The following is a 23,484-nucleotide window of genomic DNA, read 5'->3' as shown; positions in this document are numbered from 1 at the left end:
CGGTTAAATGTAATCAAGACCTCTTACATTAATTCTTTACTAAATATTAACTGCTTTCAGAAATGCCTTTTCTCATGTGGGCTGATTAACACAAGCACAGCTGCACAAGCGGAGCGACTGGGCTGGGTTTAGGGTTCAAACCCCTCTTGAAAAATTTCACACAGTGATGAAGGGAAGAGACCAAATCCAACTGTTTCAGATTTTGAATTCCTTTTTTAAAAAACAAAACAAAACTAGAAAAACCTAATGGTGTAAATGTCTAACACTTGTTTCCAATTTGACAAATTTGTACCTTGGAAAAAAAATTTCAAGGTCTAATTCTTATTAGAAGTGGCTTTTCATGAGCAACAATATAATACAGGATATAGATCAAAAGCACTTTTCAGTGTTAATATCAAATATCTGTTAAATTTGCAATACGGCTCAGATGCGCATCAAACTTAGCCTATTCATTGAGAGTGCCAGTTTGCACCTCATTCTCACAAATGAGAGTGATTGAGACACTTTTGATTGAGATATAATGCAAAATGTACACCAAATGGGCTTTTGAATATTAAATTCAAAATTAATATTAAATTAAGCGCCTTGGGGCAACTGTTTGTTGTGATTTGGCGCTATATAAATAAAATTGATTTTGATTTTTTTTTTATTTTGAAATTCAAATGTCCACAAAAGCCACAATATCGGTGAGATCTGGATAAAACTTAGACAGGTGACAGTGAGCGCCAGTCTGTACCTCCCTTTCTTTATGAGAGTGATTAGGGCACATTTGATTAAGATATAATGTAAAATATACTTGTACATTAAATGGGGTTTTGAATGTTAAATTTAAATGGCCACAAAATCTGTAATCTGGATCAGGTCTGGAGCAAACTTTGACAGTCAATAAAGGATACCATCCTACACAACGCTCTCAAATATAAAAGAAATTTGATATTTTTTGACAGAGTTATGAATTTTTGAAAATTCGTCCCATGTTAAAGATAGGGATTTTCCAATTTTCCAAGATTTTTCCTGACTTTGACCTTTGACCCTGAAAACTGAATCACGCCTATGACGCTATGAATCTTCAGTAAAAATTTCATAATGATATATGAAAAAATGTGGGTTCCAGGCAGTTCACAAACAAACATGGGTGAAAACATAACCTCCTCCAACTTCGTTAGCAAAGGTAATTATGAAACTGTCATTTCATAAAACTTCAGTTTTTAAAGGACTGAAACAGTAAAACACCCATTTTCTGAATCAGCTTAATCCAGTTTTCACATGCACAGGGATCTGGAGCCTATTCCAGTGGTTACTGTGCAAGATGCGGGGTACACCTCGGATAGGCCGCCAGTCTATCACAGGACTGAACAATCAAACATTTTTTTGTAAATGATTGTTTTAAAATACTCATTTTTTTTCTTTAGATGTTTTCCACATATTCATGCATGTTTGATGTGCCAGAAGGGTGACCAGTTATGGAGTTCAGTGTCTTGTTTTACCAACTCAGCTCTCAGCCATGACTATTAATACTGAAACACGAAAATAAATACTTGTTTTGCTTCTTGTTTATCCCAAATTTGGGTGGCTTAATCCAAACTTAATCCATTCTGGAATAAGGTTGTAACATAAAATGTGAATAAAGTGAAGCGCTGTGACTACTTGCCAGATGCACTGTATGTCCAGCTGTTTTTGACTAATCTTTTCCACACACACATCAGTGAAAGCAATAGCCTGCTTCGCCAGCACGCCGGATAATAAAACAATCGGGAAAAAATTAATTGTTTTAAACTCAGCATAAAAACTATATTGCTTCAAAAATTGTTTATGATTTTGAAGTACTTAATGAGCTAATTGATTCAGATGATAAATAATCCAATCTTTGAAAACTTTCCAAACACTATGATAGCGACACCTACTAGACAGTGCCACAATCCCAAATCTTAACTCGCCCATGTTCTCTCACGTTTTAGCTGTAAATAAACGGTGACAGCAGCAGAAAGTAAAATGTCTTGAATGATTTCAGGTTTTATGACAGGCTTAAAGTGAATTGGAACAGATTTAGTAACTTCTTCCAGCTACATTCCCCTTTTGCCAGATCTGTAGTTGAAAGCAGACACCCACTGAGAACACGCTGAGGATTCTGACCTTGCTCTCTGCTCTTGTATTGTTCAGCATTTGTAAGATATTCACAGATTTCCCCTGACGGGCCAGAGGATGAGGAAAAAGCCAACACTGATTCCCAGTCATGTGTGATTTCCATCACATAAATATTATTGTTACTCTGGGATGCTGTGAGGGTTACTGGCTTCCTTTCCACACACTGAAAACTCATATTGTAAATGTATGGATACAAAACAAAGGGAAAATGCAAAAGGTGCTTTGATTTTAAAATAGTATTTTATGCTGTTTTATCATTTCCAAGCTCCACATACGGTACAGTTTTTAATATGTAAGAAATGGAGTGATGATTTGTTGAATAATTGAAGAAGCTCGGAATAACTGAATATTCTTCCCAACATACGTGCATGTTAAAAGAACAGAGCTGGAGTTCAGTCACGCTGCACGCTGATTCTCTCTGTTTGCTGAGACAATGCCTTGTTATATATAGTTATATTTCCTATGAAGTCAGTGCATTTCACATGAAGTGATGATTCAGTTGATATGAAGTATATTTTATACTGAACTAACATGAAACCTGCAAGACAAAACAATTCCTCTAACAGGTATGACTAAGTGCTGTGTTCCATTAAACAACGAATTCATCTTGTGTTTCTTAAACGGAAGGCTTTTGTAATACCTACAGTGAATTGGGCTTTTTGTACATAAATGCAATTGCTTTGTAAATGAACCAAATGCCCCTGGGCCTCCTCTTTAATCTAGCAGCTCCGTGCACACACACATACCCACTCACACATGCATACTGAGCTGAGATCATTCCTCTGCAAAGCCTGCAAATGCAAAAATGTATCTACTGCAAAATAGCAAGATTCTGCAGGAAAATGTTGCAGCAGTCAGATTAGGACAATAATTTCAAAAGATCATCACAGCAAAAAGTGCCAAAATCATGAAAATCTTTCTTTTGTTAGCTTCACTTATTCAGTAGAAAAATAATGTTACGATATTTTAAAAATGTTCTCCACACCGAGTACTACAGAGCTGGTATTTGTAAGTATTGTAAGCTTAGAAGGTAAAAATGTGTTAAACTTTAAATGAATTGAAAATAATGGAATGCCATTGATGCAATTGTTAGCACCTAACTATATTCTAATGTAGATATAAAATGTAAATGTAAAATGTAAATATGAAATTGTTCTATTCTGTTTAGTTATGTTATTTTCTGATTTCTATCTTATTTGAGTGTATTTAACTGTGGATAGTAACGGGTGTACGGGGTGGGCGTTTATAAGCTTTTGCTTCAGCCCATGCCCTTTCGGCCGCACCTAATTTGAGAAACTGAGTTATTGTTGTATTTTTCTTTTTTTTGTTTTTTTAATTTATGTTAGTAAGAGTTTATGTTGGTATTTTGTTTTGTTTTGTTTATGTGCGTGCTGAATAAACTCATTCATTCATTCATTGTTGGCACAGGCCGTGTGACCACGTCCCCGATAAGTATATAATTAGAAGTGGCATGTTGCACTCCTTATTTTAACATGATTAATCCCTGGTTCTCTCTTAACTTGAAAAGAAATATTAGATCCTGACTAAACTTTGATGAAATCCAGAGTTACAAGAGATGTGGGTCAACTAATGAGAACACAGCGTCCCACTTTGCAAGTCCAAATGGGAGACACATGATTTGCATGTATGCAAATAGTGCTAGACTTACTTACATTACTTGGCATTCAGTAATGACTTTTTAATTTTTTTATTTGATGGACCCATGTCAGTGTGACCGGGAGCTCCATCTCATGGTCACATGAGGTGGAGAGGATGTTCTCCAACTTTTGTGCACATACAATTTCCAAACATGAAACATTAATGTAAAAACATGGGCGTAAGAAGCAGGGGTGAAAAGGGGCACAAACCCATCTGCACACACTTTTTAAGCTTTACTCATTAAAATAATATTTTCATAATTCACTATATTTTGTCACTCAAAAGGCTTTCCAACTACACTAAAGAGAGGCAGAGTCACATCAGAAAACAAGAGCAATCTGAGATTTCTGACGTCTGGCAACAGTTGATGAGGACTCAAAATAGAAGATATGCGAATCACATTGTGACCCGGACTTTACCTGGATCCGAATTTCACAATACAATGCAATAATTGCATACTGATCCAGAATGGTCCGACTAATGAAGATGTTGCAATGTGACATTTAATTCACAAGCTGAAACAAAAGAGTGTCTTCCTGATCTTGGTTTTACGTTGTGATGTCATATGCATGAAATAGTTTTGACGTAATCCTTAAAAGTCTACAAAGTGAAATCCTGATCTAGAATCCAGATCCAGATCACCTCCAAAATTTAATGAAGTCTTCCAAGGCTTCACTCCAATGTGTGGTGAAAATCTGGTGAAAATCCGTTAAATAGTTTTGGCGTAATCCTCAAAATGCAACAAAGTGAACCGCACAAATTGAAATTCTGATCCAGAATCCAAATCATCTCCAAAATTTAACGAAGTCTTCCAAGGCATAATATCTATCTGTGGTGAAAATTTCGTCAAAATCTGTGCAGTACTTTTGACGGAATCCTGCTAACAGACAGACAAATAAATTAATAAATGCCAATGATTTTATGACGTCCTTGGCGGACATAAAAAGCTAATGCTCAGTTGACAAAGTGTTTATTTGTATGATCTGTAAATATCTGATTGTCGTCAGTTTGACAGTTATTTAGTCACACTGCACACTGCCTTGATGTGAACCTTACATTCCAAAAAGTAGTCCCACTGTAGTTTTTAATAACTTTTAAAATAAGCTGAAGGAGCGGCAACTTTTATCAACTACATTTAAAAATACAACAGTAAATAACGTCATTAACAAATAAAACTCCCAAATTGTTTTAATATGACCTTTTTTATACCCTGTTTGTGGGGGAGGGTCAGCTCAAACTGAAATGCTTCTGCAGAAACATGAACATGAGGCAGCTTTCTGCAGTGGAATTTGCAGTTGATGTTTACTATAGATGCATACATGCAGTTTGGATTCTATAGAACCAGGCTGCCCAATTTGGGGCACGCGGGCCAGCTTTGGCCTGCTCTCCCTTTCATTTGGCCCTTCAAATTGCCCAACATGACACTGACAACAGAAGAGGTATTCTGCGCTAATGGCAGTCTTTTATCCCGAACAGCAAATTAGGCATGTTTTGATGGATCAGAGTATCTTCTTGATCCATCTTTGTCAATCTTGAACAAACCTGGCATATGTAGTATTTACGGCCCTCATTGGCACCAGTTTTGAAACTGTTTAAAAATTTCATCCTGATTCTTGAAATCATTGATAGTATGTGGTAATTTCTAGGTATTATGGTCTCAACGGCTTCAATCGTGTTCAAACTTCTTTAAACAGGGTATTTGGCTTGAAACTTGTTTGATCATGCTCCATCTGGGTAAACCTTTGAAGCTGAAGCAACATTTGTTGCAGTTTTTGTTTAACGTTGAACAGCTCAAGCTCATGTCTTTCGTTTTCAGGTGGGTTGCACTTTATTGCCAGTTGCCAGGTCTGCACTTTATAAGCCAGCCTGTTAGGAGGCAAGCCCAATTAAGCCATTTCATCCCATTTTTTGGATCATCAGCGATCGTAGTGGAACGGTGCCCTGTGGAATAGCCCTGTTACCAGTGGTGGGCACAGTTCTGATAATCCGATAACATAATTATCGAAGATAATGTTTTCATTATCAGATTTTTTTAGATAACTTTAAAAACCATTATCAGACTAATTATCTTCCGATAATTTTTAGACCGAAAACATAGTAAACAAAGCTGAACAGCAGCAAGCACTTTTAAAATTTAATATCAGTTAAGCACCTACTTGTTAAAAGTTTCCTAACAAATGTATAGTTCTAACCTCTGCAAACAGAAAAGAGCTGCTTCCAGAAGAAACCACGCTATCCTCTGCAGGCAAAGGAGAACTGATCACAAAAAAAGAAAAATCATTTTCTTTAACACCATACTCAGTGATGCCGGTAACGCGTTAGGCGTTACTCTAATCTGACCACTTTTTTTAGTAACGAGTAATCTAACGCGTTAATCTTTCCAAATCAGTAATCAGATTAAAGTTACTTCTCCATGTCACTGTGCGTTACTATTATTTTTCATTGTGGGTCGATAGCAGCATTAAACTTGGTCTGTGGGCAGGAGGTCGGGGTTCAACTGAACTGCCCACTTTAAGCGAGCTGTGAGCTTTTCATCCGCGTTTTTTTTTTTGCAGCTGCTCGACTCGTCCTCACCTCTTAAAGCGCGGTGATCAGCACACCTGCACTGAGCTTTACAAAGACATTTTTATACTTTTTTTCCTCCTTTATTTAGAGCTGAGCCGCTCTGTATCGTCTCGTTAAAAACAGCTGATCCTCCGCGACGCGTCAACAACTAACACAGTTTTCCACTCAAATGCACCTAAACTCTCTTTCTGAGGACCGCATGATGTGAAAACGCAATAAAACTTTCTTACCTGTAAATCTGGTCATGTTTTCTGTATAAATAAATGTTATCCATTCTTTGTACTCAAACGCCAAAGCAGGGGCGAATCCAGATGGAATGGGGGCGTGGGGCAAGGATGTGCCCCCCTCACAACACCCCTAGATTAAAGGTCCAGTTTTGAAGCCGTTTTTTACTACAACTACTAATACTGCTTAAAATAATAATAATTTCGACAAGTAAAATGTTTAGAGAATTTAAATGTTAGAAAAATGTTGGAATTTAATAGTTACATTTATAAACAATGTAGGTTTGAAATTGCAAGTTTTACTGTTACAGTGCTGTCAACAGTTAAATATGAGGTCAAGAAAGAGGTCTTTATTTTACTTTTTATAAAACAAGTATTTGTTTTCATTGAAGTCAAGAAAGGGTGACTATAAAGTGAGTTTTGGCAAAACAGGTATCATTGTCATGTTGACGTGGGTTGTTGTCGGCAGCTGGGGAAAGTAACTAAAAAAGTAACTAGTAATCTAACTTAGTTACTTTTTCAAGGAGTAATCAGTAATCAGTAATTGGATTACTTTTTCAAAGTAACTGTGGCAACACTGACCATACTGATATGCTGGCAATATCGCCCAAGTCATCCAGAGGCATACATTTTTAAGTTATGGTTCAAATTTTAACCAAACTAATTTTGGACAAGTTATTTATAATTACTGTCATGTCTGAAGTATTATAAATTGAAAATATCAGATATATGTTTTAGTTTTAAAATAATGTGCTAATTTTTAAGGTTTTAGTGAGCACATGCTGTGCCCAGCAGTGCATTATGGGTAGGATAGGGTAATCTCAGTACGTTCACGACAGGACAAATGCATTTCAGACACTCTGTTCAGGCTCCACGGACAACAGCATTAAAGTCTAGTGCCTAAAACTCTCGTGAATATATTCTCTGGGTTTATAGACATTGTTATTGTATTTGCGTTTGTTAAATTCCACGCATTTTAAATGTAGCAGACACGGATTATCTGGAATTTTGTTTTGGCAAGTTTTCAAGGCCTCTACTTCCATCTACTGGCCAGTAGTGTTCATGGCAGTTCATGGCAGTATTGGTCCTAAAGCTGAGCAGACACTGTATGATATTTTTAATCACTGTACTCGGTTTCAGTTCAAACTGTACAACTGTAAAAGTTCAGAGCGCACGATTTATGTTCTCACACACATTGTACGTTCAAAAACTACACATCAAACTCGTGTTTCCAGAAGCAAAATGTAAGCTTTTTTCAAACTTAATTTACAAAAACTCTCGATGGGAGACATCAAAGTTTACGCTTGTTGGATGCTTGTTGCTCTTCAGCAGCAGGATACCCTCACGACAGAATAATATCAAACAGGTTTGATTTTCATCTGACCATACGATCGGCGATCAGGAGGTGGTTGTGAGATGTTAAACGCAGTTGTTACTCCATGTACACTACACAATGCAGGACGTGCGATTAACCTGAAACTCGGCCCACAAAATTCTCGCACAAATGAAAAATCATCTGAAAAAGGGCCAAAACCCGCACAGTGTAAAGCCAACATTTATGTGTCAAGACAATATTGAGTGCACATTTTACAACATCATAAAACGTGCGCACATCATAAAACGTGTGCACGGCACTAATAAAATGAGTGCACATTCTCTCCACATGCAAAACATTTTGCGATGACACTTCCAGGGCTCCGTAAAAATGCCTGTTTTTACAAATAAAAATTGGAATATTTTACAAAAGCACATTTATCTGTAAACACCAACACATGACACACACGTCACATTAACGTGTTGGTTTACATAATGAATGACTGAACCAATCAGTGTTTAGCAGAGGCACTTTTACTAAGAATCCTTTGCAATCTGTCTGTTTGTTACAAAACCTCAGAATTAGTGCATTATTCAACATTAAAAGATATATGCTATATTTTACCTTTGTACAAATGACAGAATTGACATTAATGGAGTTATTCTATCAGTATTCACACCAAACCATAAGTCAGCATGACTTTATTTTCCAAGACCTCCACCTGACCGGAGCATTGTGATTGATGCAGAGCTGGCTTTGTGGCTGCTCTCAGCTTGCTTGTGCTGGAAGCTGTGTTGTAAACAAGAGCTTCCAACAGGGGGCAGGATGTTCAAAGACAGCAGTGTGGGCTCATTGTTTGGGTCTGTTGTTTTAATGCTACTAGAAGCGATTGTGGTGTTAAAAGTCAAATTCAGTTTATTAGTAGTTACAAATGTACCAGAGACAATACTGGAATTTATCGGTTATCTGTAATTTCTGATACATTTTTGGGTGGTTTATCGTTTTATCTTTATCAAAGATAACTTTTCAGTTATCTGATTATGTGTTATCAAAGTTAATTTTTTGGTTATCTGTGCCCACCACTCACTGCCTGTTACTGCAGTTCCATATTTGAGCATAATTTTGCATGCTGAAATTGTGTGGCACTGTGAAATTTCCAGCCCAGTCTCACACTATTTTTTTTCTTGCTCTCATCAGGAAATGAGTCACATTTTTGTGACATGTTTTTTTTTTTTTATTTGACTACTTCTAACCAACTCCTTCCCCTAAGCCTAACCATAACCTAACCTTCTCCGTTCCCCTAACCATAACCCCCACAGATCCCCCCCCACCCCACGCATCACACTGCATTCTGTGATACCATCACGAAAAGCGCCACATTTTTGTGGCAGTATCATGAACCATAGATCAATTTGCTGTTCTTGATACCATCACAAAATGGCGTGAGATTAGGTAGGACGTTTCTGTGATGTCAGCCTGTTTTTGAATGAACACTGCCATCTAGTGGGCTCAGAAAAAAACACTGGCATTTTAATGAGGCTTTGCCATCACTACTTCATTGAAAAATGTTCGGCAAAGTCTAGCAGACATTTAAATTACACAAATATTTCAATTATACTTCACAAAATACCCCCATACAGTCTGGAAACATTCGATCATATTTATTTTAAATGTTGTAAACATAGTATTATCATGTACTGAATTGTTACTGAGTGTTGTCATTTTTGTTAGCTTTTCATTTAGGTGAAAGTTTTCATTGCATTACAAAAGTGGACAATACAGCTGATTTTAACTTAATTTTCCAAAGCACCTTGCAGCATGTTCTGTCAGGAAGGTGTCTTTCCGTTGAAATAGGTTATGCAGAAAAAAGTATGGAATTTTAATTATCTTTGTTAGAAGATCATTTTTTGTTAGAGCCATCTCCACATTGATAAAATACTCCAAGGTGATAGCAGTGAATTATTATTATTATATTGGAATTCATTTTCACATTTCAAATGTTAATTTTTAACATACTTTCATATAACATTAAAACTTAATTTTTGCCCATGGTCCTCCACCCTGATTCATTTTTGGCCCTTCATAGGACAGAATGTGGGCACCCTTGCAATCGAATGTATCTTATTAAGAATTTGGGGGCGTGGTTTTGCAGTGTCACACTTTTACATCTGTGCACAGCTGTTTTAAATTAAACCCAAACAACAATGGATCTTTTCTAAGATCAGTGACTGTTTCCATGCTACGATTAAGATGCACACCTTAGAAAACCGCTGTGTGCGCGCGAGCGCGCGTGCACGGTAATCTCAGGAATGCCCACTGGTTGAATGGTGTTCTGTAATTAAACACGCAAACAGGAGGAGAACACATGTTAATTTAATGTAACAAAAATGTTGATTTTCATGCACTCTCCTTTTCAAATATTTATGGGCTAGACTTGAATTTTAAGATGCATCAAAGACTCACAGGATATGCAAATACGTCTGCCTTTTTATCCCCCAACAAGTTGCACTGCATTTTGCTGGATTTTGCTACATTTTCTTGGTGCACGAACGTCTGCGCTGGGAAGAGGAAGCCGGGACTGGGTTGTACAGTCACCTCTGTACAAACTAAACAAAAAAACAAATCTCCGGCACCTGCACACACACAAACTTGTCGTTGAAGGAGACGATTTCTGCGCGCGCGTTTGTCTTGTTTGCTGTTTAAACAAGGATTTTAAAAATCCTGCAGATGAAGACAGTCAGAGGTTTTTGCACGTCTTACCTGGACGTGTGTGTATGTCTGGAACAAATTTAAACACGGGGAAGAGCTTTTATCCTCTTCCGGATTTTTCCTTCTGTCATTTATAGGAGCGGAGCACGTGCGGGTGAGGTTCCAGCGGCGTCCAAAAGGTGGCGCATGAACCACGTGTAAAACAAATGCAAGAACAGATACAAAAAAAAAAAAAAAAAAAACTCAATCAATCAATCAATCAGTACTCCGTAACTGATCTATTATTATCTTATATTCGGAGGGGAGGTTAAGTTGAATGTTGGCGCGGAATTATAGAAAAAAGTTTGTTTAAAATGTGAAAATTTCTCTCCAAAGAAAACATTTTTGCGCTCTGATGGAGGTGTGACGCTTTGGTCTTCACCTTGATCCCTGAATAACGAAGAAAAATGAAGCTATTTCTCTCTCTCTCTCTCTCTCTCTCTGACTTTGCAGTAGTTAACAAAAGTATTTTGCTTCCGCTGTCTCCTCTCTTTGTAAGTAACTTTCTTCTTTGTATTGTGTGATGATGCTGACTGACGGACTCACAGCCGCTGAGTTTCCTACAAAAAAGATTTGAACTTTACCATCAGCTGCTTCTTTTCTGACATTCGCGTGGTCTAAATGCGTTTTTATTTTTATTATTTGTGGGCCTCCTCTAATCAGTTCATAATTTAAAACAGACTTTCATAAATATCTGTTTAAAATATAAATTTTCTCTCGTGGTCACGACCCGCGGTTTCTGAATGCACTTCTCTTTGTGATAATGTTCCAACACCCAACATTTAAATGATTGAATTGCTGATGCGCATCAATTGTTTTTGATTAAAGATTGGACGTTAAAAATATGTAACATTTTACGCACCAAATAAAATCAATAAAACCCTTCAGTCTGATTATGTTTAACAATAATATTGTGATAAATTAAAGAAATATTAAATGTCAGTGGTAATTTAGTCTTTTATGATACTATTATTATTTTTATTTGTGAACGCAGTTATATTGTTAAAAGGTTTGTCTGAAAGAAATGATCTATATAATCGAAAAGTGCGTGTTATTTGAATGTCTGTTTATTTTTTTCCTTTCTTTTTTATTTTGCTAAATATGATTTTAAAAAGACAGGATGCAAATATTTAACGTTAAATATCCAGAATGTTTTTTTGTCATACGCGATATTGAAAATGTGAGGTGCGTTATGCGGATTAGTCTGAAGAGAAATTGGTCCAGATGAACGAAAAGTAAACATTTACTGTGCGATTGTCTTAAAAATAAGAGAAAACACACACACACACACACACACACACACACACACACACACACACACACACACACACACACACACACACACACACACACACACACACACACACACACACACACACACACACAATGCAAAGCCAAGTGTTGCCTAAACTCTTCTCTCACCTGCCCTGTTTTCTTTCATCAGCTGAATATATATATAATTTTCCTTTCAGGTAAAAGTCGCTTTTGCTGTCACAGAAAGTGAAGACGTCAGTGCGCCCGAAACAAAAAAAAAAAATGCAACTTCAACTTTGCGCTCGAAAGTGATGATGATTTGAGACTAAAAGTGCGACCAACTGCCAACATCCTCACTCTCTGCACTTTTATTTTGCGTAAAATCTCTCTCTCTCTCTCTCTCTCTCTCTCTCTCTCTCTCTCTCTCTCTCTCTCTCTCTCTCTCTCTCTCTCTCTCTCTCTCTCTCTCTCTCTCTCATCGCATCTTTCGTGCGTGTGAGAGGAGGAGGAGGAGGAGGAGGCGGACGGGGGGGGGGGGGGGGGGGGGGGGAGTCCTTCCTCTGCCTTCCTCAGATCAATGCCCTGGCCACTCACTTTCTGATGTTGCACGACGGGAAATGCTTTGAATACTTGCGACATGGCTGCGCGCATTGATTGCCAAGATTGACAGCAGCTCCACGCAACGTCTTCTCTTGTGTGGGGGGGGAGAGAGAGAGAAAGAGAGAGAGAGAGAAGGAGGGAGGGAGAGAGGGAGAGCGAGGGAGGGAGATAAAGAACAAATAGGCGAACAACAAAAGGTACTTGTAGTTTTGGACAGCTGAAGTTCACAGAGTAAACGGGATCCCCTCGCGTGGCCCCGCACTCAAGTTTGTCACCGTTTTCTACAAAGTAATCCGCTGTAGTGTTTTTACGCACGGGGAAGGACGCGCAATTATCTCCTGCACGGCTTGGACCGTCAAGGTAAACGACACGCTTTGCTCTGCTCTCCCACACGCTACACTCACACTTTCACTTTTTTTTTTTTTCTCGCCGTTGTCGAAAAGTCAGCGGAACATTTCTGTGCGCAAAACGGCACTTTTCAAAAAAGTAACTTTACGCGTGTCTGCGCTTTTTTTTTAAGTAAGGGGCGACGTGTTCAACTTTTATTGGGCTTTTTTTTATTATTATTTTAAATCTGATTCATTAACAAGCGCGGTACACGCGGCGCGTTAACTGTCGGATCGGAGACGCGTTCGAATCCGTTAAAACAGACCTCAAAGTGAAAAACCTACAACAACGTGCGCGTCCTTCTAAAGATTTTTACTCTGTCACGAGTTCTTTTCATTTATTCAACTGCGTGGAAGACAAACACGCGTGTTGTGTTTTTATGTGCGACTGCCGCGTAATAAAAGCGCCGCCGCGCTGCTGTCACCGCGCACACAAACACGCGCAGAGAGAGAGATGGTGAGATATTAAAAAAAAACCCGAGATAAACAAAAGACCCTAAACTCTGACAGTTGTTCAGTGTTGTTGTTTTTTGTTTACATGCGCCGCAACTTTGATCCGCTGGTGGCAGTTTCGCTGGTGCGCACAGAGCGGTACCGCGCGCTCCGTGCGCCTGTGCGCGCCGCGGACTACTTTGCCGCTCTGCCCGCGAGGTCAACAAGTTTGTACTTTATCTCAGTAAAATAAATACAAATAAAACAAACTCTCAGGACTCTTGTGTAAAATCGTTCCCCTCTGCGGCTGCTTTTTTTGTTGTTGTTTGTTTGTTTGTTTTGTTTCTCTGTGGAACATTTTAAACGCCAGGCTCTTCAGCTCTTCAGCTCTTCTTTAGCCTGGGAATATTCTCTTCCACGACGTTCTCGGGAGGTCAAGCGAGCTGACCTGTAAAGAATGTTTAAGCCATAAATTAAATTCAACAATCGCTAGGCTTGTCCGCGCACTTCAACACTCACTTTTCCATTTAAGACGAGAAATCTGCGCGAGGGCGCATGTGCGCGCGCGGCAAACGAAGGGTACACGTTCACGCGCGTGCACACGTGCGCACACACGGAGAGGGTTAACAAGGATTAAATTGTTGCTTTTGAACCCCGGTGGTTTCTGGGAGACTAAACGATCACCAAAGACGGCGGGTTAATAAACACACACACACACACACACACACACACACACACACACACACACACACACACACACACACACACACACACACACACACACACACACACACACACACACACACACACACACACACACACACACACATTTGTTCAGATTTATATCAAATCTGTGCATTTGCAAATAACTTTTTTTTTTTGAAAGTTAGCCAAACATTTAAGAGCGCGGATTTAAAATAAGCGCCGTATGAGGATGCTTGTAAAGTTTGTGTCCCAATATTAAAAAAAAAATGTTTTCTAGGAACATTAATAGAATATTTCTAATTATCTATTAAACAAAATGCGCATCCTCACTAAGCTTTTTAAATTAGGCAGTTTCCCCTCATATTTATGTGAGATTTGTGATTATTTTTAGGTCATTATCCCTTTGGAATTTCCCTCCTTCTTGATGCAATAACGCATTAAAAAGGTCTAATTGTTAAAAAGCGGAGGTGCGCCGTCAGAGCGCAGATATTCCGCTTTGCGCCGTAACTCTGCAGGTTTCCTCATAAGGTAAGGTGGCTCTGCGGTCTAAATGACACATTTATAATTAGACTGTCCGTTCAGCACATTGTCCTGATAGCTGTGCGCGGCCACGCTGTCTCCAAAGGACACTTTGTGTGCGTCGCTCTGCAAAAAAAAAAAAGTCCCGACAGAAGGGAGAAAGATGCAACAGAATAACACCTCGAACTGAGTTTTCCCCGCTTTCTGTGCACGTCACTTTATGCACAATATGCAAGCATCAGTAATATTATACTTGAACAACTTTATCCGCTCACTGTTTGCCTTATTGACGCACTAACTGCACCTGAAACACAAAAAAGTTAAACAGCCAGTTTACAAGTTTCCAGCAGCAGGATGTCGTTTTATTATTTGACCAGCGCTTTGCCCTTTTTTACTGTATTTTAAGAACAAATCTGAGAGGATATAGAACATGTAAAATTTATTATTATTATTGCAATAATGTAAAAAGAAGCATTTTACACCTGGAGTCAGCAGACACTCTGACACTGATGTGCCAGTAAGTTTGAAGATTTTAGAGCTTTCAACTTAACATGAATGTTTAAAAAAAATGGTTTCATGTATCCACGTCCGGTGTGTCTCAAAAGGGCACCTGGGGTGGTATTTATTTATTTATTTACAATTTAAATTTGTGCCAGTAAAGTGTAACAGAAAGGCTGAGGCCAAAATGAATGTAATACTTTGTGCCACACACTGAATTTAATCCAGTTTAACTATGTGTGGAGCTGATGATCCATTTTTATCATGTTTCATGGTACTAATGTCTGCTGGTGTTTATCTGTAAGACAATAAAAGTTATTTGGTTTCTTTCTGTGGCCTCTATTAAGATAACTGTAAGTTGGTTTCACAGAAATGTATTTGTATTATTTATATTTGGGTGTCATTTGTAGCTTTAAGCAGTGTGTGTTAAGCGCCTTGATATTCAAAGTTCTTAAGTGTACAAGTACCATTTGTATATTTCCTGTGAGACACAGTGTGTGTGTGTGTGTGTGTGTGTGTGTGTGTGTGGTACTTTTCTCTTTTGACACTCTGGCATCAGAATCCCCCTAAAGATGCGTAACAAGGCCCACGCATGTCACATTATCTGTGTGTGTGTGTGCAGCATTTTGCAGAAAGACGGCACATTTGTTCCAGCTCTTTGTCAGGGAGAGAGACGGCTTTCTGGAGGGTGCATACATAGTCCTCCTCTGTTTGGGGGCAGAGGAGAGCTGACGATAAACAAGATGAGATGAGGTAAACAACAGCAGGTCTGGTAAAGGTGGAGGCAGCGGTGGGGGTGGGGGGGCGCAGAAGGGTGGAAGACGATGGGAGATAATAAATATGGCAGCACATGTTGTGACATCTGTCTTTCTAAGTGTTATCTAATTTCCAGTAGAACATTTCAACAATCATCACGTGTTGGGAAGATGTCCTTTTTTTGGGTGGGAGGGTGGGGGGGTCCATTGCAACGTGAGGTTTCTGACAAGTCACCCTGACGATGTCATAAGTGACATGTCGCATGATGACTTTAGAGCTTTTTTTTTGCATATTCTGTTGCAACAATTTTGTAATTGTTGCTGGAAAAACTGAAGCCAATTTGTGCTTATGGAGGCAGAAATTCCTCAGGACCACACATAGGACATCATCTTGAAATATTGGCTGAAATCAACGGTCAGCTGAAGAGCAGAAGGCGAGGATTTGTGTACACGCACTCATCGTTTCTGTTGAAAAGTCAGGAGCTGTGAGATAATTTGATATACCAACTGCTTGTAAATACATTACATTTTGAAATTCCTACAGTTTTTGTTGAGAATTAATGGGATTTACAAGGGTATTATTTTGAAATTCCTGCAGTTTTTGTTCGGAATTTAGGACGGTATTATTCATTTTATCTTAAAAAAAAATGACATTTTGGATTATTTGAATTAAGTTAAATAATGCTTTTTTTTGGTATTGAGAAAGAAGCCTCAGCTGCATTTGTGGTCTATTATTTGTCCTCTGCTTGCAGTAAGTTATTAGGAACTTTAAAAGATTGAACATGAAACCGACCCCCCACCCCACCCCCCAAATTCTAAATATATGCATCTTCACTGCAACACTATAATTGCACAAGTAACCTAAGTGGCCCGTTTTGATCTGTATCATTCACTCTCCCACTGAATATGTTTTTCTCAAAATAATTGGGCATTTTCTGTTCGGCCGTAGCGTAGTTGTGCATAATTAACTTTGGCTTCAACATGCAGCAGTGTTTGGTAAGTAGCCTCTGTTGATTTATTTATTTATTTATTTTGACTCGTGCATTAATATGTAGAATTAATTGGGAGGGCCTCGATGTCCGGGCAGTTCTGTCTCAGGTCTGGTGACTGTAATCAGGTGCAGGAATTAGTCGGCCTTATTGTTTTTTATGAGTCACATGAAGATTTGTACAGTGGCTATGTGAAGACATGGGTGGACTTATTTCCATATCAAAGAGATGCACAGTGAATTCGGGCAGTAATTAAAATGTGCTGGATTTTGGAGTCCCGCACACACAAATGCACATGCACGAGCACGCACATTTACATGTGCACACACACGTGCACAGCACAGCAAGGCTGAGAGAATTGTCAGGTTGTATGAAGAGTGCAGCTGGTTGAAACGGAATTTTAAACAAACAGTGGCGTCAGTCTGTAGACGTTTGGATATCAAGAAAAACACATTGTTTTTCTTTTTTTGGCAAACTTCTTTTTTTTTAGCCACTGAGATAATTACAGTAAGCCCTCGACTTTGTTGCTCTTATTATGATACGGTGCTTGGATTTATAGGCTGCATGCACTAGTGGAGTTGTTGGTGGAAAAACGAAGCCGGAGTGTGGCGCACTGGCAGATGGCCCTGATGGACCTTCATCCTTGTAGAATTGGAAGAGCACTAAGACTTCAGATTGTGTTTTGTGAGTGAACAAGGGAAAAGAGATTAGTGTAATGTGGATTGTTGGCTCCGCTCTCTCTCCCTCACACACACACATGTGCACACACACACAAAAACCTTTTTTTCCATGTGATCACCTCCCATTGTATTTGGATCAGACCTTCCCATGGGTGAGCTCATGCTGCAGGATTTAAAGGACTGAAAATATCACTTCAAGTCGCAAGAGCAGCTGCGACAATGACACGACTCGCGGCAAATGAAGGAGACATTAGGCTAAAGCAGCAGCACAGAATACAGGGTAAAATGGTCATTTTTAATTCAAAGTAAGGCACTAAATGCTTCATGCACTGCTGATGCGTGGGTCTGAAAGTGGCAGACTAGGGGCTGAATAAGGTTCATGAAACAGTGGCTTATGGCCCTTGGCACATCATGTCAGTAAATACTACCTGCATGATGATTTGGTATGAAACTCAAAAGGGTGTGACCGTACGTACACAACATCACAATAAACTCATGTGTATGATGAGTGTGGATATATATATATATATATATATATATATATATATATATATATATATATATATATATATATATATATTTCCTGGTTCAAATCCCACCCCTGCCACATTTCCCCATGTAATGTGGAGTTGCATCAGGAAGGGCATCCGGTGTAAAACCTGTGCCAATTCAACGTGCAGATCCACCTTGGATTTGCTGTTGCAACCCCGAGTGCAAAAAGGGAGCAGCCAAAAGGACTTATACGAGGTCTGTCCGTAAAGTATAGGTCCTTTTTATTTTTTTCAAAAACTATATGGATTTAATTCATATGTTTTTACGTCAGACATGCTTGAACCCTCGTGCGCATGCGTGAGTTTTTCCACGCCTGTCGGTGACGTCATTCGCCTGTGAGCACTCCTTGTGGGAGGAGTCGTCCAGCCCCTCGTCGGAATTCCTTTGTCTGAGAAGTTGCTGAGAGACTGGCGCTTTGTTTGATCAAAATTTTTTCTAAACCTGTGAGACACATCGAAGTGGACACGGTTCAAAAAATTAAGCTGGTCTTCAGTGAAAATTTTAACAGCTGATGAGAGATTTTGAGGTGATTCTGTCGCTTTAAGGACTTTTCACGGTGCGAGACGTCGCGCAGCGCTCTCAGGCAGCGTCATCAGCCTGTTTCAAGCTTAAAACCTCCACATTTCAGGCTCTGTTGATCCAGGACGTCGTGAGAGAACAGAGAAGTTTCAGAAGAAGTCGGTTTCAGCATTTTATCCGGATATTCCACTGTTAAAGGAAATTTTTTTAATGAAAGACGTGCGGGCGGATTGCAGCGTCGGCTCGCAGCCGCCGCGACGCTCCGCCACAGGAAAAACACCTCTGTTGGAAGCCTTGAGGACAAGTTGGAACATCTCCAGCTGATAAACAATTTCTCATATACTCACTCCACTGAAAGCCATCAAAAGCCAACTGGATTTTAACAAATGGTTATCAACACGGAGGTGTTTTTCCTGTGCCGCCGCGCCGCGTCGGCTGCGTCCTGACGCGCGGACCCGTCCGCACGTCTTTCATTAAAAAAAATCTCCTTTAACAGTGGAATATCCGGATAAAATGCTGAAACCGACTTCTTCTGAAACTTCTCTGTTCTCTCACGACGTCCTGGATCAATAGAGCCTGAAATGTGGAGGTTTAAGCTTGAAACAGGCTGATGACGCTGCCTGAGAGCGCTGCACGACGTCTCGCACCGTGAAAAGTCCTTAAAGCGACAGAATCACCTCAAAATCTCTCATCAGCTGTTAAAATTTTCACTGAAAACCAGCTTAATTTTTCGAACCATGTCCACTTCGATGTGTCTCACAGGTTTAGAAAAAATTTTGATCAAACAAAGTGCCAGTCTCTCAGCAACTTCTCAGACAAAGGAATTCCGACGAGGGGCTGGACGACTCCTCCCACAAGGAGTGCTCACAGGTGAATGACGTCACCGACAGGCGTGGAAAAACTCACGCATGCGCACGAGGGTGCAAGCATGTCTGACGTAAAAACATATGAATGAAATCCATATAGTTTTTGAAAAAAATAAAAAGGACCTATACTTTACGGACAGCCCTCGTATATATATATATATATATATATATATATATATATATATATATATATATATATATATATATATATAAACACAGAGGTTTTAAATGTAATTAATACTATTATTTTCAATATACTTGCAATTGTTAATTTTAGGGATTTAAGTAATAATGTTTCATTTGATTTAATTAATTTCAACTACAATTGTTTTGCACTTAATTGACAATATTATGTGGAAAAGTTACCTTAACTTTATCAATTAAATTCAGTGTTTTAGTTCTTAGAGTGACACAGTTGCAGGGGTGGTGGCCAAGTGGTTAATGCGCTTGGTTTCAGTTCAGAAGGATCCAGGTTCAAATCCCATCCCTGCCACATTTCTCCATGTAATGTGGAGTTGCATCAGGAAGGGCATCCGGTGTAAAACCTGGGCCAATTCAACATGCAGATCCACCTTGGATTTGCTGTTGCAACCCCGAGTGCAAAAAGGGAGCAGCCAAAAGGACTTTTATATATATATATATATATATATATATATATATATATATATATATATATATATATATATATATAAAAAAGGGAGGGTAGACACGATATGGTTAGACTCTTACAAGAGGGGGACGATTACAAAGAAAATGAAAAAAAAAACAAAACCCAAAACCGTGAGACTGGGCTGATATATATATATATATATATATATATATATATATATATATATATATATATATATATATATATATACATACGAGGGTAGGCTGAAAAGTTCTAAGGCTCACTATGATGCAGTTAATGCATTAACTGTATCATATATATATATATATATATATGTATGTATTGCATGTGTGTGTGTGTGTGTGTGTACAGAACAGTATTGTAATATTGTCTGACAACTGAAAGATTGCAATAAGAAATAGTATTCTTCATTCTTGTTTCCTTCCTTCTTTGGAGATACATCTCAGCTTCAGAGTGTATTGGAAGCCGATACATTCCATCATAAAAAAATCTCAGATGTATCCGGTTACTAATAATTTGGAAGGACTCAGAATGTCCAGAGTTGTTACCAAGTATGTTTTCACCATTGTTAGTCTGTCTGTCATTAGAATGAGTAAAAACTGTGTGTGAGAATTTTCACGAAGTTTCTTCATATGGTGGGACACCGGTGATGGAAGAAACCATTAGAGTGATTGATTGGTACAGACTCAGACCCAGGGGCATTTCCATAATGGTTTTCAATCTGTTGTCAACACATACATTTTTTTGTTGTTGTTTTGGCACTGTCATCAGTTTCCAGTAAATAAAATGTAGACTTTAGTAGTAGTAGTAGTAGTAGTAATAATAATATTAATATTATTTGGCCCTCAAATAATTAGCATTTTCATTTTAATTTGTACTGCTGTATCACAAGGTCGTCAAGACCTCAGTTACCTGATGCCTCTTCTAATCTTTGATCATGAAGATCTCTTGATTTTGAGACTCTTAACTGACCCGGTGTCCCCACGGCTGTGTGAGTCACATTTGTACCAGGCGGAAGTCACTTTTTATATTCTTACACTGGTCTCCAAAGCTGAACGATTAGACATTATCCAGCTGGTGGAGCTTGACAGCGTGTCTGCTCTCTGCCAGCTCGATCTGACATGAGATGTAAAATATGCTCCACGGTTTGTGACTAAGCCACCCTATCCGCTTCACTCGCCAATTCAGCCCTCAGGATGCTGGGAGCTCTTTTGTTAGGATGCTTGTATATGTTGGCATCTTTTTGCGTGATATGCCTTTTGGAGATTTTGGTTGTAAAGTTCTTGCCACAGAGACATCTTTGCTGAATTTCAGGCTGTTTGGATAGAAGTCTTTAGCCCTTACCGATGGAAACAAACAATGACTGTGCGCATGCATCATGGAGCAGCTACTGTGACATTGAAAAAAGGCGAGGAACTAATAGAAAGGAAAGGACGTATTGGGCCAGAATTCAGATTCCCAACAGTTTTTCCTATGGAAAACCCTGACGCATGATGCCAAATGTAAATCAAAGTGACAAAGCAGGAGGGCGGGGGAATGGGTGGAAATGGTCTTGTGGCAAAAGTTATGATGAAGTAAACCATAGCATCTCCTTTTGCCCAGCTCCTTTGTTTCCTTTCTGAATAATTTCTTTTTACACTGACTTGGATGTGTGACAAGCTTTTGGCCTTAATGCGCATTATGAGAAAATGGCTTCAGCAGACCAAACCACAAGCTTTCTCTCGCTCTGTGCCTGTTTGTTATTCTCTCTCTGTCTCTCTCTCTCTCTCTCGGAGAGTGAATGGAGGTGGTGTTTACATTGTCTTGCTGAAAAGATAGGCAAAGAGTACAAATTGTGAGCCTAAAGTGTCTGCAAATAATGATGTTTGTGTTCATGTTGCCTCAGACGGTTTTTATGATGTGTAATAGATCAAAATCAGCCTCTTTTAGTTCAGAATTTTTTTTTTTTCTCCAAACAAAAGGGTGACTTCTTTTTCCTGGGGCAAGACACCATCCATTCAAATAACAACAAACAAACAAACAAACAAACAAACTGACGTGTAGTTCATCATTTAGTCATTTTATGCGCTGCTGGAACTATTCTGTTATATGTCATGAACCACTGATCCAAAATTTTTAACTTTGGAGTCAAATTATTTGGAAAATGCAAGTTTTTATGAGCTCCAATGGAACACTTTTTCAGACATAGAAGCGTTACCTCAGAGACTGTCAAAAACAACAAAAAAAATTCACATACTGCTCAGATCTCAGTAACCACTGATGCTAGAGAGTAGATTTTAGGTTTAAATTACACAGAGAACCCACATTTTAATCCACTCACTCATCTTCAATCGCTTACTCCAATCAAGAGCTGCAGAGGGCTGGAGCTTTTCCCAGCAGTCACAGGGCGTGAGGCGAGGTTCACCCTGGACAGGACGCCAGTCTGTCACTGGGCCACATATTGACAAACAAACATATGACCACCCACACACCCCTAAGGACAGTTTTAAAGTTTCTAATCCACCTAACCCGCATGTGTTTTGATGTGGGAGGAAACTGGTGCAAACACGGGGAGAACATGCAAACTCCACACAGAAAGGCCACAGGTGGGAATTGATCCCATGACCTTCTTGCTGTGAGACAACAGTGCTAACCACTAACCCACGGTGCTGCATAATTTAATCCAACTGAATGTTTTTCTGAAAATTACCAAAATGACCGACTGTGGTCTTTGACTCACATGAAGTTGGCTCATGCTGTATATTAGTGACCATTGAAGCTGGAGAGCAGATTTTGGCCTTACTTAATGGGACCCCAAGTTGTATGTGATCCAAATGATCAGGTAATTGATTGCTTTGATCTTTGACCCACATTAAATTGGGCCTTGCTGTATATTAGTGACCACTGAAGCTGGAGAGCAGATATTGGCCTTAATTAAGTCTGGGACCCCAAGTTTCTATTTGATCCAAATGAACAGTTTTCATGAAAATGATCAGAATCACTTGCTTTGATCTTTGACCCACATTAAGTTGGGCCTTGCTGTATATTAGTGACCACTGAAGCTGGAGAGCAGATATTGGCCTTAATTAACTCTGGGACCCCAAGTTTCTAACTGATCCAAATTAACAGTTTTCATGAAAATGATAATCATTTGCTTTGATCTTTGACTCACATGAAGTTGGCCCTTGCTCTATATTAGTGACCACTGAGGTTAGAGAGCAGATTTTAGCCCTAATTTCTATTTCATTCAACTGAGCCTTTTTTTTTTCCTGAAAATGAATAGAATTGAAGTGAACTGATCAAATTAAACTTTTTTGTTGAGGATATAAACTTAACAGAAAGTAAAGGATCATGTGGAATATCTGTCCTTCAAAATGTAATGACACAATGCAGAAAGGAAATGGTTTTGTATGTTGGAAATAACGTGACACCAAAATCAAGACAAAAATCTGGTGGGTTCAGA

General features: G+C 38.9%; 1 protein-coding gene across 5 annotated transcripts in view; it reads left to right on the top strand.

The window, feature by feature from the left end:
- The first annotated feature begins 12,596 nt into the window (after nt 1-12,596).
- Nucleotides 12,597-23,484, top strand: part of sox6 (SRY-box transcription factor 6) — a 419,745-nt gene continuing 408,857 nt past the window's right edge. For 3 of the 5 annotated variants that reach the window (XM_034191205.1, XM_034191199.1, XM_034191191.1), the window contains exon 1: nt 12,597-12,870. The gene's annotated coding sequence lies outside the window, so the exon portion shown is untranslated. The remainder of the gene's footprint in view (nt 12,871-23,484) is intronic. The other 2 variants (XM_034191207.1, XM_034191206.1) reach the window with 1 other exon arrangement.

Source organism: Thalassophryne amazonica, chromosome 2, assembly GCF_902500255.1.
Source record: "Thalassophryne amazonica chromosome 2, fThaAma1.1, whole genome shotgun sequence".
Classification (NCBI taxonomy): domain Eukaryota; kingdom Metazoa; phylum Chordata; class Actinopteri; order Batrachoidiformes; family Batrachoididae; genus Thalassophryne; species Thalassophryne amazonica.
Note: the sequence above shows the minus strand (reverse complement) of the source record. Positions and strands in the feature narration are given on the sequence as shown.